This window comes from Paramisgurnus dabryanus, chromosome 5, assembly GCF_030506205.2.
Source record: "Paramisgurnus dabryanus chromosome 5, PD_genome_1.1, whole genome shotgun sequence".
Classification (NCBI taxonomy): Eukaryota; Metazoa; Chordata; class Actinopteri; order Cypriniformes; family Cobitidae; genus Paramisgurnus; species Paramisgurnus dabryanus.
The window spans coordinates 1,968,082-1,985,768 of NC_133341.1; positions in this window are offsets into that span (position 1 = coordinate 1,968,082).

Below are 17,687 nucleotides of genomic sequence, written 5' to 3' on the forward strand. Positions count from 1 at the left end.
TGCTAGGGAAAAAATTGGGATCCCATAATGATTACACTCTGAGTCACGAGTCAAACGGTCCAACCCCCGTGTCTCTACGATGTTCTGATGCGGAGATATAAGGCTTTGTTTACTCTGTTGCTAGGGTACTGTATTTGGTTGCTAGGGAAAAAAATGGCCAGGGGTACAACTTACACCCCAATGTGATGTATGTTCTTACAGAGCCTACCACCCTCTTCAAATTTAGTAACCCACATGTTTCTAAGGAATCCTCACTCGTACCTATGACCCGTCAAAATTTTTGCAATGTTAAGTCTATGGGATTTTGCCCCATTGACTTTTCATTAGGCATTTTTGGGCACCTCTTACACCCCAGGGGTACAACTTACACCCCATTATGATGTATGTTCTTAGAGAGCCTACCACCCTCTTCAAATGTTGTAACCCACATGTTTCTATAAAATCCTCGAGCGGAGCTATGACTCGTCAAAGTTGGGCGCAATGTTAAGTCAATGGGATTTTTCGGGTGATTTTTCGCCCCCCTTTCAGAAATCCTGCACCCGATCGCTTATAAAAGTCATAGCACACCTCTCCTCAATAATCCGGTCGATTTGAGCCCTCTTTCATGGGACTACGTTAAACCGTGCGGGACGAGTTACGCGCCGAAAAAGTGTCCAGAAAAAGAAGAATAATAATAATAAGTATGGGGAATAATAATAGTGATGCCTTGCATAAATGCAAGCACCACTAACTAGATAGGTACATTTCCTGAAGAAAATGTGAAGTGGTGCTTGCCGTGGCAAATTTCGGGGGACAATATATGATTATACTCCAAGCCAAAAGTAAAACAATTCAACCCACATGTCTCTACGATATTCTGATGCGAAGATATAAGGCTTTGTTTATTCGGTTGCTAGGGTACTGTATTTGGTTGCTAGGGAGAAAATTGGCATCCACTAGTGATTACACTCCGAGTCACGAGTCAAACGGTCAAACCCCCGTGTCTCTACGATGTTCTGATGCGGAGATATAAGGCTTTGTTTACTCTGTTGCTAGGGTACTGTATTTGGTTGCTAGGGAAAAAATTGGCATCCACTAGTGATTACACTCCGAGATACGAGTCAAACGGTCCAACCCCCGTGTCTCTGCGATGTTCTGATGTGGAGATAAAAGGCTTTGTTTACTCTGTTGCTAGGGTAATGTATTTGGTTGCTAGGGAGAAACTTGGCATCCACTAGTGATTACACTCCGAGTCACGAGTCAAACGGTCCAAAGCCCGTGTCTCCACGATGTTCTGATGCGGAGATATAAGGGTTTGTTTACTCTGTTGCTAGGGTACTGTATTTGGTTGCTAGGGAAAAAATGGCATCCACTAGTGATTACCCTCCGAGTCATGAGTCAAACGGTCCAACCCCCGTGTCTCTACGATGTTCTGATGCGGAGATATAAGGCTTTGTTTACTCTGTTGCTAGGGTACTGTATTTGGTTGCTAAGGAAAAAAATGGCATCCACTAGTGATTACCCTCCGAGTCACGAGTCAAACGATCCAACCCCCGTGTCTCTACGATATTCTGATGCGGAGATATAAGGCTTTGTTTACTCTGTTGCTAGGGTACTGTATTTGGTTGCTAGGGAAAAAAATGGCATCCACTAGTGATTACCCTCCGAGTCACGAGTCAAACGGTCCAAACCCCGTGTCTCTACGATGTTCTGATGCGGAGATATAAGGCTTTGTTTACTCTGTTGCTAGGGTACTGTATTTGGTTGCTAGGGAAAAAAAAATGGCATCCACTAGTGATTACCCTCCGAGTCACGAGTCAAACGGTCCAAACCCCGTGTCTCTACGATGTTCTGATGCGGAGATATAAGGCTTTGTTTACTCTGTTGCTAGGGTACTGTATTTGGTTGCTAGGGAAAAAATGGCATCCACTAGTGATTACCCTCCGAGTCATGAGTCAAACGGTCCAACCCCCGTGTCTCTACGATGTTCTGATGCGGAGATATAAGGCTTTGTTTACTCTGTTGCTAGGGTACTGTATTTGGTTGCTAGGGGCGTGGCTTGGGAGTGGCCAATGATGTGCCCAGTGATTACACTCCGAGTCACAAGTAAAACGGTCCAAACCCCGTGTCTCTACGATGTTCTGATGCGGAGATATAAGGCTTTGTTTATTCGGTTGCTAGGGTGCTCAAATTTGGTTGCTAGGGGCGTGGCTTGGGAGTGGCCAATGATGTGCCCAATTGTTACACCCCTAGTCACAAGTAAAACGGTCCAACCCCCGTGTCTCTACGATGTTCTGATGCCGAGATATAACTGTTTGTATTTTATGTTGCTAGGGTGCTCAAAAGTGGTTGCTAGGGGCGTGGCTTAGTAAGTCTGTAAGGATCCTGACAGACTGATTGGATGCCTGAGTAAAATGAGCCCACCCCTATGTCTCTATGACACTGTGGTGCGAAGATATCCATCTAGGCATTTTATAATGGCAGTCAATGGTATAGGTTGCTAGGGTGCCCAAAATGGTTGCTATGGTAACCTTACACCCCATTGTGGGGTACGTCCTGACAGAGTCTAGCACCCTTCTCAAATTTAGTAACCCACATGTTTCTATGAAATCCTGGCTCGGACCTATGACCCGTCAAAATTTTTGCAATGGTAAGTCTATGGGATTTTGCCCCATTGACTTTTCATTGGGACACTTTTGGGCACCTCTTACACCCCAGGGGTACAACTTACACCCCATTGTGATCCATGTTTTTACAGAGCCTACCACCCTCTTCAAATGTTGTAACCCACATGTTTCTACAAAATCCACGAGCGTAGCTATGACCCATCAAAGTTGGGCCCAATGTTAAGTCAATGGGATTTTTGGGGTGGTTTTACGCCCCCCTTTCGGAAATCCTGCACCCGATCCCTTATAAAAGTCATAGCACACCTCTCCTCAATAATCCGGTCGATTTGAGCCCTCTTTCATGGGTCTACAACAAAGCGTGCGGGACGAGTTAATCGCCGAAAAAAGTGTCCGGATGTAAGAATAAAATATAATAATAATAATATCCCTGAGCAATAGTAATAGTGATGCTTTGCATAAATGCAAGCACCACTAATAATAATAATAAGTATGCAAGATAGTAATAGTGATGCCTTGCATAAATGCAAGCACCACTAATAATAATAAGTATGCAAGATAGTAATAGTGATGCTTTGCATAAATGCAAGCACCACTAATAATAATAATAATAAGTATGCAAGATAGTAATAGTGATGCCTTGCATAAATGCAAGCACCACTAACTAGATAGGTACATTTCCTGAAGAAAATGTGAAGTGGTGCTTGCCGTGGCAAATTTCGGGGGACAATATATGATTATACTCCAAGCCAAAAGTAAAACAATTCAACCCACATGTCTCTACGATATTCTAATGCGAAGATATAAGGCTTTGTTTATTCGGTTGCTAGGGTACTGTATTTGGTTGCTAGGGAGAAAATTGGCATCCACTAGTGATTACACTCCGAGTCACAAGTCAAACGGTCCAAACCCCGTGTCTCTACGATGTTCTGATGCGGAGATATAAGGGTTTGTTTACTCTGTTGCTAGGGTACTGTATTTGGTTGCTAGGGAAAAAATGGAATCCACTAGTGATTACCCTCCGAGTCATGAGTCAAACGGTCCAACCCCCGTGTCTCTACGATGTTCTGATGCGGAGATATAAGGCTTTGTTTACTCTGTTGCTAGGGTACCGTATTTGGTTGCTAGGGAAAAAATGGCATCCCATAATGATTACACTCCGAGTCACGAGTCAAACGGTCCAACCCCCGTGTCTCTACGATGTTCTGATGCTTAGATATAAGGCTTTGTTTACTCTGTTGCTAGGGTACTGTATTTGGTTGCTAGGGAAAAAATAGGCATCCCATAATGATTACACTCCGAGTCACGAGTCAAACGGTCCAACCCTTGTGTCTCTACGATGTTCTGATGCGGAGATAATGAAGCTAGCATGATTAGCATGAAGCGAGCATGATTAGCATGAAGCTAGCATGATTAGCATGAAGTTAGCATGAAGTTAGCATGATTACCATGAAGCTAACATGAAGCTAGCATGATTAACATTAAGCATGATTAACATTAGCATGATTACCATGAAGTTAGCATGAAGTTAGCATGATTACCATGAAGTTAACATGAAGCTAGCATGATTAGCATGAAGCTAGCATGAAGCTAGCATGATGCTAACATGATTAGCATGAAGCTAGCATGATGCTAGCATGATTTGCATGATGCTACCACGATTAGCATGAAGCTAGCATGAAGCTACCATGATTAGCATGAAGCTAGCATGAAGCTAGCATGAAGCTAGCATGATGCTAACATGATTAGCATGAAGCTAGCATGATGCTAGCATGAAGCTAGCATGATTAGCATGATGCTAGCATGATGCTAGCATGATGATAGCATGATGATAACATGAAGTTAGCATTATTAGCATGAAGCTAACATGATTAGCATGAAGCTAGCATGATACTAGTATGATTAACATGAAGCTAGCATGATGTTAGCATGATTAGCATGAAGCTAGCATGATTAGCATGATGCTAACATGAAGCTAGCATGATTACCATGAAGCTAACATGATTAACATGAAGCTAGCATGATGCTAGCATGATTAGCATGAAGCTACCATGATGGTAGCATGATTAGCATGAAGCTAGCATGAAGCTAGCATGATTTGCATGAAGCTAGCATGATGCTAGCATGATTAGCATGAAGCTAGCATGATGCTAGCATGATTAGCATGAAGCTAGCATGATGCTAGCATGATTAGCATGAAGCTAGCATGAAGCTAGAATGATTAGCATGAAGCTAACATGATTAGCATGAAGCTAGCATGATGTTAGCATGATTAACATGAAGCTAGCATGATTAGCATGATGCTAACATGAAGCTAGCATGATTAACATGAAGCTAACATGATTAGCATGAAGCTAGCATGATGCTAACATGAATTAGCATGAAGCTAGCATGATGCTAACATGAATTAGCATGAAGCTAGCATGAATTAGCATAAAGCTACCATTATGCTAACATGAATTAGCATGAAGCTAACATGAATTAGCATGAAGTTAGCATGATGCTAACATGAATTAGCATAAAGCTAGCATGAAGCTAACATGAATTAGCATAAAGCTAGCATGATGTTAACATGAATTAGCATGAAGCTAGCACGATGCTAACATGAATTAGCATGAAGCTAGCACGATGCTAACATGAATTAGCATGAAGCTAGCACGATGTTAACATGAATTAGCATGAAGCTAGCACAATGCTAAAATGAAGAAGCATGAAGCTAGCATTATGTTAACATGAATTAGCATGAAGCTAGCATGATGCTAACATAAATTAGCATGAAGGTAGCATGATGCTAACATAAATAAGCATCAAGCTAGCATGATGCTAACATTATTTAGCATGAAGTTAGCAAGATATATTATGAAATTAGCATAAAGCTAGCATGAAACTAGCATGAAGCTAGTATGACCTAGCATGAAGCTAGCATGAAGCTAACATGACCCAAACACCCAACCCCCATGTCTCTATGATGTTCGGATCCAGAGATATAAGGCTTTGTTTATTCCGTTGCTAGGGTGTTCATATTTGGTTGCTAGGGGCGTGGCTTAACACCTCTTGGCATTAACTAGTGATTACCCTTCGAGTCACGAATAAAACGGTCCAACCCCCGTGTCTCTACGATGTTCTGATGCGGAGATATAAGGCTTTGTTTATTCAGTTGCTAGGGTGCTCAAATTTGGTTGCTAGGGGCGTGGCTTGGGAGTGGCCAATGATGTGCCCAATTGTTACACGCCTAGTCACAAGTAAAACGGTCCAACCCCCGTGTCTCTACGATGTTCTGATGCCGAGATATAACTGTTTAAATTTTATGTTGCTAGGGTGCTCAAAAGTGGTTGCTAGGGGCGTGGCTTAGTAAGTCTTTAAGGATTCTGAGAGACTGATTGGATGCTTGAGTAAAATGAGCCCACCCCCATGTCTCTATGACACTGTGGTGCAAAGATATCCATCTGGGCATTTTATAATGGCACTCTATGGGAGATGTTGCTAGGGTGCCCAAAATTGTTGCTAGGGGCGTGGCTTAATAGCTCTGGGATGATCCTGAGAGACTGATTGGATGCCCGAGTAAAATGAGCCCACCCACTTATCTCTACGACACTGTAAAGCAAAGATATCCCATCTGGAACGGTTTTATTCCCTTATATGGGCGTGTTCCCTGCCCCATTATAAGTCAATGGGAAATTTTGGGGGCCTCTTACACCCCAGGGGTACAACTTACACCCCATTGTGATCCATGTTCTTACAGAGTCTACCACCCTCTTCAAATTTAGTAACCCACATGTTTCTAAGGAATCCTCACTCGTACCTATAACCCGTCAAAATTTTTGCAATGGTAAGTCTATGGGATTTTGCCCCATTGACTTTTCATTGGGCATTTTTGGGCACCTCTTACACCCCAGGGGTACAACTTACACCCCATTGTGATCCATGTTTTTACAGAGCCTACCACCCTCTTCAAAAGTTGTAACCCACATGTTTCAACAAAATCCTTGAAAGGAGCTATGACTCGTCAAAGTTGGGCGCAATGTTAAGTCAATGGGATTTTTCGGGTGGTTTTTCGCCCCCCTTTCAGAAATCCTGCACCCGATCGCTTATAAAAGTCATAGCACACCTCTCCTCAATAATCCGGTCGATTTGAGCCCTCTTTCATGGGACTACGTTAAACCGTGCGGGACGAGTTACGCGCCGAAAAAGTGTCCAGAAAAAGAAGAATAATAATAATAACTAGATAGGTACATTTCCTGAAGAAAATGTGAGTGGTGCTTGCCGTGGCATGTTTCAAGGGACAATTTATGATTATACTCCAAGCCAAAAGTCAAACGATCCAACCCCCGTGTCTCTACGATGTTCTGATGCGGAGATATAAGGCTTTGTTTACTCTGTTGCTAGGGTACTGTATATGGTTGCTAGGGAAAAAATTGGCATCCACTAGTGATTACACTTCCAGTCACGAGTCAAACGGTCCAACCCCCATGTCTCTACGATGTTCTGATGCAGAGATATAAGGCTTTGTTTACTCTGTTGCTAGGGTACTGTATTTGGTTGCTAGGGAAAAAAATGGCATCCACTAGTGATTACCCTTTGAGTCACGAGTCAAACGGTCCAAACCCCGTGTCTCTACGATGTTCTGATGCGGAGATATAAGGCTTTGTTTACTCTGTTGCTAGGGTACTGTATTTGGTTGCTAGGGGAAACAATGGCATCCACTAGTGATTACCCTCCGAGTCACGAGTCAAACGGTCCAAACCCCGTGTCTCTACGATGTTCTGATGCGGAGATATAAGGCTTTGTTTACTCTGTTGCTAGGGTACTGTATTTGGTTGCTAGGGAAAAAAATGGCATCCACTAGTGATTACCCTCCGAGTCACGAGTCAAACGGTCCAAACCCCGTGTCTCTACGATGTTCTGATGCGGAGATATAAGGCTTTGTTTACTCTGTTGCTAGGGTACTGTATTTGGTTGCTAGGGAAAAAAATGGCATCCACTAGTGATTACCCTCCGAGTCACGAGTCAAACGGTCCAACCCCCGTGTCTCTACGATGTTCTGATGCGGAGATATAAGGCTTTGTTTACTCTGTTGCTAGGGTACTGTATTTGGTTGCTAGGGAAAAAAATTGCATCCACTAGTGATTACCCTCCGAGTCATGAGTCAAACGGTCCAACCCCCGTGTCTCTACGATGTTCTGATGTGGAGATATAAGGCTTTGTTTACTCTGTTGCTAAGGTACTGTATTTGGTTGCTAGGGGCGTGGCTTGGGAGTGGCCAATGATGTGCCCAGTGATTACACTCCGAGTCACAAGTAAAACGGTCCAACCCCCGTGTCTCTACGATGTTCTGATGCGGAGATATAAGGCTTTGTTTACTCTGTTGCTAGGGTACTGTATTTGGTTGCTAGGGGCGTGGCTTGGGAGTGGCCAATTATGTGCCCAGTGATTACACTCCGAGTCACAAGTAAAACGGTCCAAACCCCGTGTCTCTACGATGTTCTGATGCGGAGATATAAGGCTTTGTTTATTCGGTTGCTAGGGTGCTCAAATTTGGTTGCTAGGGGCGTGGCTTGGGAGTGGCCAATGATGTGCCCAATTGTTACACCCCTAGTCACAAGTAAAACGGTCCAACCCCCGTGTCTCTACGATGTTCTGATGCCGAGATATAACTGTTTGTATTTTATGTTGCTAGGGTGCTCAAAAGTGGTTGCTAGGGGCGTGGCTTAGTAAGTCTGTAAGGATCCTGAGAGACTGATTGGATGCCTGAGTAAAATGAGCCCACCCCCATGTCTCTATGACACTGTGGTGCAAAGATATCCATCCGGGCATTTTATAATGGCAGTCTATGGTATAGGTTGCTAGGGTGCCCAAAATGGTTGCTATGGTAACCTTACACCCCATTGTGGGGGACGTCCTGACAGAGTCTAGCACCCTCTTCAAATTTAGTAACCCACATGTTTCTATGAAATCCTGGCTCGGACCTATGACCCGTCAAAATTTTTGCAATGTAAGTCTATGGGATTTTGCCCCATTGACTTTTCATTGGGGCACTTTTGGGCACCTCTTACACCCCAGGGGTACAACTTACACCCCATTGTGATCCATGTTCTTACAGAGCCTACCACCCTCTTCAAATGTTGTAACCCACATGTTTCTACAAAATCCTCGAGCGGAGCTATGACTCGTCAAAGTTGGGCGCAATGTTAAGTCAATGGGATTTTTTGGGTGGTTTTTCGCCCCCCTTTCGGAAATCCTGCACCCGATCGCTTATAAAAGTCATAGCACACCTCTCCTCAATAAGCCGGTCGATTTGAGCCCTAATTTATGGGTCTACGACAAAGCGTGCGGGACGAGTTACGCGCCGAAAAAGTGTCCAGAAAAAGAAGAATAATAATAATATCTTTGAGCAATAATAATAGTGATGCTTTGCATAAATGCAAGCACCACTAACTAGATAGGTACATTTCCTGAAGAAAATGTGAAGTGGTGCTTGCCGTGGCAAAATTCTGGGGACCATATATGATTATACTCCAAGCCAAAAGTAAAACGATCCAACTCTCGTGTCTCTACGATGTTCTGATGCGGCGATATAAGGCTTTGTTTATGCGGTTGCTAGGGTACTGTATTTGGTTGCTATGGAAAAAATTGGCATCCACTAGTGATTACCCTCCGAGTCACGAGTCAAACGGTCCAAACCCCGTGTCTCTACGATGTTCTGATGCGGAGATATAAGGCTTTGTTTACTCTGTTGCTAGGGTACTGTATTTGGTTGCTAGGGAAAAAAATGGCATCCACTAGTGATTACCCTCCGAGTCACGAGTCAAACGGTCCAACCCCCATGTCTCTACGATGTTCTGATGCGGAGATATAAGGCTTTGTTTACTCTGTTGCTAGGGTACTGTATTTGGTTGCTAGGGAAAAAAATTGCATCCACTAGTGATTACCCTCCGAGTCATGAGTCAAACGGTCCAACCCCCGTGTCTCTACGATGTTCTGATGCGGAGATATAAGGCTTTGTTTACTCTGTTGCTAGGGTACTGTATTTGGTTGCTAGGGAAAAAATGGCATCCACTAGTGATTACCCTCCGAGTCACGAGTCAAACGGTCCAAACCCCATGTCTCTACGATGTTCTGATGCAGATATAAGGCTTTGTTTACTCTGTTGCTAGGGTACTGTATTTGGTTGCTAGGGAAAAAAATGGCATCCACTAGTGATTACCCTCCGAGTCATGAGTCAAACGGTCCAACCCCCATGTCTCTACGATGTTCTGATGTGGAGATATAAGGCTTTGTTTACTCTGTTGCTAGGGTACTGTATTTGGTTGCTAGGGGCGTGGCTTGGGAGTGGCCAATGATGTGCCCAGTGATTACACTCCGAGTCACAAGTAAAACGGTCCAACCCCCGTGTCTCTACGATGTTCTGATGCGGAGATATAAGGCTTTGTTTACTCTGTTGCTAGGGTACTGTATTTGGTTGCTAGGGGCGTGGCTTGGGAGTGGCCAATTATGTGCCCAGTGATTACACTCCGAGTCACAAGTAAAACGGTCCAACCCCCGTGTCTCTACGATGTTCTGATGCGGAGATATAAGGCTTTATTTACTCTGTTGCTAGGGTACTGTATTTGGTTGCTAGGGGCGTGGCTTGAGAGTGGCCAATGATGTGCCCAGTGATTACAATCCGAGTCACAAGTAAAACGGTCCAAACCCCGTGTCTCTACGATGTTCTGATGCGGAGATATAAGGCTTTGTTTATTCGGTTGCTAGGGTGCTCAAATTCGGTTGCTAGGGGCGTGGCTTGGGAGTGGCCAATGATGTGCCCAATTGTTACACCCCTAGTCACAAGTAAAACGGTCCAACCCCCGTGTCTCTACGATGTTCTGATGCCGAGATATAACTGTTTGTATTTTATGTTGCTAGGGTGCTCAAAAGTGGTTGCTAGGGGCGTGGCTTAGTAAGTCTGTAAGGATCCTGAGAGACTGATTGGATGCCTGAGTAAAATGAGCCCACCCCCATGTCTCTATGACACTGTGGTGCAAAGATATCCATCCGGGCATTTTATAATGGCAGTCTATGGTATAGGTTGCTAGGGTGCCCAAAATGGTTGCTATGGTAACCTTACACCCCATTGTGGGGGACGTCCTGACAGAGTCTAGCACCCTCTTCAAATTTAGTAACCCACATGTTTCTATGAAATCCTGGCTCGGACCTATGACCCGTCAAAATTTTTGCAATGGTAAGTCTATGGGATTTTGCCCCATTGACTTTTCATTGGGGCACTTTTGGGCACCTCTTACACCCCAGGGGTACAACTTACACCCCATTGTGATCCATGTTCTTACAGAGCCTACCACCCTCTTCAAATGTTGTAACCCACATGTTTCTACAAAACCCTCGAGCGGAGCTATGACTCGTCAAAGTTGGGCGCAATGTTAAGTCAATGGGATTTTTTGGGTGGTTTTTCGCCCCCCTTTCGGAAATCCTGCACCCGATCGCTTATAAAAGTCATAGCACACCTCTCCTCAATAAGCCGGTCGATTTGAACCCTAATTTATGGGTCTACGACAAAGCGTGCGGGACGAGTTACGCGCCGAAAAAGTGTCCAGAAAAAGAAGAATAATAATAACTAGATAGGTACATTTCCTGAAGAAAATGTGAGTGGTGCTTGCCGTGGCAAATTTCAGGGGACAATTTATGATTATACTCCAAGCCAAAAGTAAAACAATCCAACCCCCGTGTCTCTACGATGTTCTGATGCAGAGATATAAGGCTTTGTTTACTCTGTTGCTAGGGTACTGTATTTGGTTGCTAGGGAAAAAATTGGCATCCACTAGTGATTACACTCCGAGATACGAGTCAAACGGTCCAACCCCCGTGTCTCTGCGATGTTCTGATGTGGAGATAAAAGGCTTTGTTTACTCTGTTGCTAGGGTAATGTATTTGGTTGCTAGGGAGAAAATTGGCATCCACTAGTGATTACACTCCGAGTCACGAGTCAAACGGTCCAAACCCCGTGTCTCTACGATGTTCTGATGCGGAGATATAAGGCTTTGTTTACTCTGTTGCTAGGGTACTGTATTTGGTTGCTAGGGAAAAAATGGCATCCACTAGTGATTACCCTCCGAGTCACGAGTCAAACGGTCCAACCCCCGTGTCTCTACGATGTTCTGATGCGGAGATATAAGGCTTTGTTTACTCTGTTGCTAGGGTACTGTATTTGGTTGCTAGGGAAAAAAATTGCATCCACTAGTGATTACCCTCCGAGTCATTAGTCAAACGGTCCAACCCCCGTGTCTCTACGATGTTCTGATGCGGAGATATAAGGCTTTGTTTACTCTGTTGCTAGGGTACTGTATTTGGTTGCTAGGGAAAAAAATGGCATCCACTAGTGATTACCCTCCGAGTCACGAGTCAAACGGTCCAAACCCCATGTCTCTACGATGTTCTGATGCGGAGATATAAGGCTTTGTTTACTCTGTTGCTAGGGTACTGTATTTGGTTGCTAGGGAAAAAAATGGCATCCACTAGTGATTACCCTCCGAGTCATGAGTCAAACGGTCCAACCCCCATGTCTCTACGATGTTCTGATGTGGAGATATAAGGCTTTGTTTACTCTGTTGCTAGGGTACTGTATTTGGTTGCTAGGGGCGTGGCTTGGGAGTGGCCAATGATGTGCCCAGTGATTACACTCCGAGTCACAAGTAAAACGGTCCAACCCCCGTGTCTCTACGATGTTCTGATGCGGAGATATAAGGCTTTGTTTACTCTGTTGCTAGGGTACTGTATTTGGTTGCTAGGGGCGTGGCTTGGGAGTGGCCAATTATGTGCCCAGTGATTACACTCCGAGTCACAAGTAAAACGGTCCAAACCCCGTGTCTCTACGATGTTCTGATGCGGAGATATAAGGCTTTGTTTACTCTGTTGCTAGGGTACTGTATTTGGTTGCTAGGGGCGTGGCTTGGGAGTGGCCAATGATGTGCCCAGTGATTACACTCCGAGTCACAAGTAAAACGGTCCAAACCCCGTGTCTCTACGATGTTCTGATGCGGAGATATAAGGCTTTGTTTATTCGGTTGCTAGGGTGCTCAAATTTGGTTGCTAGGGGCGTGGCTTGGGAGTGGTCAATGATGTGCCCAATTGTTACACCCCTAGTCACAAGTAAAACGGTCCAAACCCCGTGTCTCTACGATGTTCTGATGCCGAGATATAACTGTTTGTATTTTATGTTGCTAGGGTGCTCAAAAGTGGTTGCTAGGGGCGTGGCTTAGTAAGTCTGTAAGGATCCTGAGAGACTGATTGGATGCCTGAGTAAAATGAGCCCACCCCCATGTCTCTATGACACTGTGGTGCAAAAATATCCATCCGGGCATTTTATAATGGCAGTCTATGGTATAGGTTGCTAGGGTGCCCAAAATGGTTGCTATGGTAACCTTACACCCCATTGTGGGGGACGTCCTGACAGAGTCAAGCACCCTCTTCAAATTTAGTAACCCACATGTTTCTATGAAATCCTGGCTCGGACCTATGACCCGTCAAAATTTTTGCAATGGTAAGTCTATGGGATTTTGCCCCATTGACTTTTCATTGGGGCACTTTTGGGCACCTCTTACACCCCAGGGGTACAACTTACACCCCATTGTGATCCATGTTTTTACAGAGCCTACCACCCTCTTCAAATGTTGTAACCCACATGTTTCTACAAAATCCTCGAGCGGAGCTATGACTCGTCAAAGTTTGGCGCAATGTTAAGTCAATGGGATTTTTTGGGTGGTTTTTCGCCCCCCTTTCGGAAATCCTGCACCCGATCGCTTATAAAAGTCATAGCACACCTCTCCTCAATAAGCCGGTCGATTTGAGCCCTAATTTATGGGTCTACGACAAAGCGTGCGGGACGAGTTACGCGCCGAAAAAGTGTCCAGAAAAAGAAGAATAATAATAATAACTAGATAGGTACATTTCCTGAAGAAAATGTGAAGTGGTGCTTGCCGTGGCAAATTTCGGGGGACAATACATGATTATACTCCAAGCCAAAAGTAAAACAATTCAACCCACATGTCTCTACGATATTCTGATGTGAAGATATAAGGCTTTGTTTATTCGGTTGCTAGGGTACTGTATTTGGTTGCTAGGGAGAAAATTGGCATCCACTAGTGATTACACTCCGAGTCACGAGTCAAACGGTCAAACCCCCGTGTCTCTACGATGTTATGATGCGGAGATATAAGGCTTTGTTTACTCTGTTGCTAGGGTACTGTATTTGGTTGCTAGGGAAAAAAATGACATCCACTAGTGATTACCCTCCGAGTCACGAGTCAAACGGTCCAAACCCCGTGTCTCTACAATGTTCTGATGCGGAGATATAAGGCTTTGTTTACTCTGTTGCTAGGGTACTGTATTTGGTTGCTAGGGAAAAAAATGGCATCCACTAGTGATTACCCTCCGAGTCACGAGTCAAACGGTCCAACCCCCGTGTCTCTACGATGTTCTGATGCGGAGATATAAGGCTTTGTTTACTCTGTTGCTAGGGTACTGTATTTGGTTGCTAGGGAAAAAAATTGCATCCACTAGTGATTACCCTCCGAGTCATGAGTCAAACGGTCCAACCCCCGTGTCTCTACGATGTTCTGATGCGGAGATATAAGGCTTTGTTTACTCTGTTGCTAGGGTACTGTATTTGGTTGCTAGGGGCGTGGCTTGGGAGTGGCCAATGATGTGCCCAGTGATTACATTCCAAGTCACAAGTAAAACGGTCCAACCCCCGTGTCTCTACGATGTTCTGATGCGGAGATATAAGGCTTTGTTTACTCTGTTGCTAGGGTACTGTATTTGGTTGCTAGGGCGTGGCTTGGGAGTGGCCAATGATGTGCCCAGTGATTACACTCCGAGTCACAAGTAAAACGGTCCAGCCCCCGTGTCTCTACGATGTTCTGATGCGGAGATATAAGACTTTGTTAACTCTGTTGCTAGGGTACTGTATTTGGTTGCTAGGGGCGTGGCTTGGGAGTGGCCAATGATGTGCCCAGTGATTACACTCCGAGTCACAAGTAAAACGGTCCAACCCCCGTGTCTCTATGATGTTCTGATGCGGAGATATAAGGCTTTGTTTACTCTGTTGCTAGGGTACTGTATTTGGTTGCTAGGGGCGTGGCTTGGGAGTGGCCAATGATGTGCCCAGTGATTACATTCCAAGTCACAAGTAAAACGGTCCAACCCCCGTGTCTCTACGATGTTCTGATGCGGAGATATAAGGCTTTGTTTACTCTGTTGCTAGGGTACTGTATTTGGTTGCTAGGGGCGTGGCTTGGGAGTGGCCAATGATGTGCCCAGTGATTACACTCCGAGTCACAAGTAAAACGGTCCAGCCCCCGTGTCTCTACGATGTTCTGATGCGGAGATATAAGACTTTGTTAACTCTGTTGCTAGGGTACTGTATTTGGTTGCTAGGGGCGTGGCTTGGGAGTGGCCAATGATGTGCCCAGTGATTACACTCCGAGTCACAAGTAAAACGGTCCAACCCCCGTGTCTCTATGATGTTCTGATGCGGAGATATAAGGCTTTGTTTACTCTGTTGCTAGGGTACTGTATTTGGTTGCTAGGGGCGTGGCTTGGGAGTGGCCAATGATGTGCCCAGTGATTACACTCCGAGTCACAAGTAAAACGGTCCAAACCCCGTGTCTCTACGATGTTCTGATGCGGAGATATAAGGCTTTGTTTATTCGGTTGCTAGGGTGCTCAAATTTGGTTGCTAGGGGCGTGGCTTGGAAGTGGCCAATGATGTGCCCAATTGTTACACCCCTAGTCACAAGTAAAACGGTCCAACCCCCGTGTCTCTACGATGTTCTGATGCCGAGATATAACTGTTTGTATTTTATGTTGCTAGGGTGCTCAAAAGTGGTTGCTAGGGGCGTGGCTTAGTACGTCTGTAAGGATCCTGAGAGACTGATTGGATGCCTGAGTAAAATGAGCCCACCCCCATGTCTCTATGACACTGTGGTGCAAAGATATCCATCCGGGCATTTTATAATGGCAGTCTATGGTATTGGTTGCTAGGGTGCCCAAAATGGTTGCTATGGTAACCTTACACCCCATTGTGGAGGACGTCCTGACAGAGTCTAGCACCCTCTTCAAATTTAGTAACCCACATGTTTCTATGAAATCCTGGCTCGGACCTATGACCCGTCAAAATTTTTGCAATGGTAAGTCTATGGGATTTTGCCCCATTGACTTTTCATTGGGGCACTTTTGGGCACCTCTTACACCCCAGGGGTACAACTTACACCCCATTGTGATCCATGTTCTTACAGAGCCTACCACCCTCTTCAAATGTTGTAACCCACATGTTTCTACAAAATCCTCGAGCGGAGCTATGACTCGTCAAAGTTGGGCGCAATGTAAAGTCAATGGGACGTTTTCGGGAGGTTTTTCGCGCCCCTTTCGGAAATCATGCACCCGATCGCTTATAAAAGTCATAGCACACCTCTCCTCAATAAGCCGGTCGATTTGAGCCCTAATTTATGGGTCTACGACAAAGCGTGCGGGACGAGTTACGCGCCGAAAAAGTGTCCAGAAAAAGAAGAATAATAATAATAATAATAATAATAAGTATGCAAGATAGTAATAGTGATGCTTTGCATAAATGCAAGCACCACTAATAACTAGATAGGTACATTTCCTGAAGAAAATGTGAGTGGTGCTTGCCGTGGCAAATTTCGGGGGACAATATATGATTATACTCCAAGCCAAAAGTAAAACAATTCAACCCACATGTCTCTACGATATTCTGATGCGAAGATATAAGGCTTTGTTTATTCGGTTGCTAGGGTACTGTATTTGGTTGCTAGGGAGAAAATTGGCATCCACTAGTGATTACACTCCGAGTCACGAGTCAAACGGTCAAACCCCCGTGTCTCTATGATGTTCTGATGCGGAGATATAAGGCTTTGTTTACTCTGTTGCTAGGGTACTGTATTTGGTTGATAGGGAAAAAATTGGCATCCACTAGTGATTACACTCCGAGATACGAGTCAAACGGTCCAACCCCCGTGTCTCTGCGATGTTCTGATGTGGAGATAAAAGGCTTTGTTTACTCTGTTGCTAGGGTAATGTATTTGGTTGCTAGGGAGAAAATTGGCATCCACTAGTGATTACACTCCGAGTCACGAGTCAAGCGGTCCAAACCCCGTGTCTCTACGATGTTCTGATGCGGAGATATAAGGGTTTGTTTACTCTGTTGCTAGGGTACTGTATTTGGTTGCTAGGGAAAAAATGGCATCCACTAGTGATTACCCTCCGAGTCATGAGTCAAACGGTCCAACACCCGTGTCTCTACGATGTTCTGATGCGGAGATATAAGGCTTTGTTTACTCTGTTGCTAGGGTACTGTATTTGGTTGCTAAGGAAAAAAATGGCATCCACTAGTGATTACACTCTCAGTCACGAGTCAAACGGTCCAACCCCCGTGTCTCTACGATGTTCTGATGCGGAGATATAAGGCTTTGTTTACTCTGTTGCTAGGGTACTGTATTTGGTTGCTAGGGAAAAAATGGCATCCACTAGTGATTACCCTCCGAGTCACGAGTCAAACGGTCCAAACCCCGTGTCTCTACGATGTTCTGATGCGGAGATATAAGGCTTTGTTTACTCTGTTGCTAGGGTACTGTATTTGGTTGCTAGGGAAAAAATGGCATCCACTAGTGATTACCCTCCGAGTCACGAGTCAAACGGTCCAACCCCCGTGTCTCTACGATGTTCTGATGCGGAGATATAAGGCTTTGTTTACTCTGTTGCTAGGGTACTGTATTTGGTTGCTAGGAAAAAAAATTGCATCCACTAGTGATTACCCTCCGAATCATGAGTCAAACGGTCCAACCCCCGTGTCTCTACGATGTTCTGATGCGGAGATATAAGGCTTTGTTTACTCTGTTGCTAGGGTACTGTATTTGGTTGCTAGGGAAAAAATGGCATCCACTAGTGATTACCCTCCGAGTCACGAGTCAAACGGTCCAAACCCCATGTCTCTACGATGTTCTGATGCGGAGATATAAGGCTTTGTTTACTCTGTTGCTAGGGTACTGTATTTGGTTGCTAGGGGCGTGGCTTGGG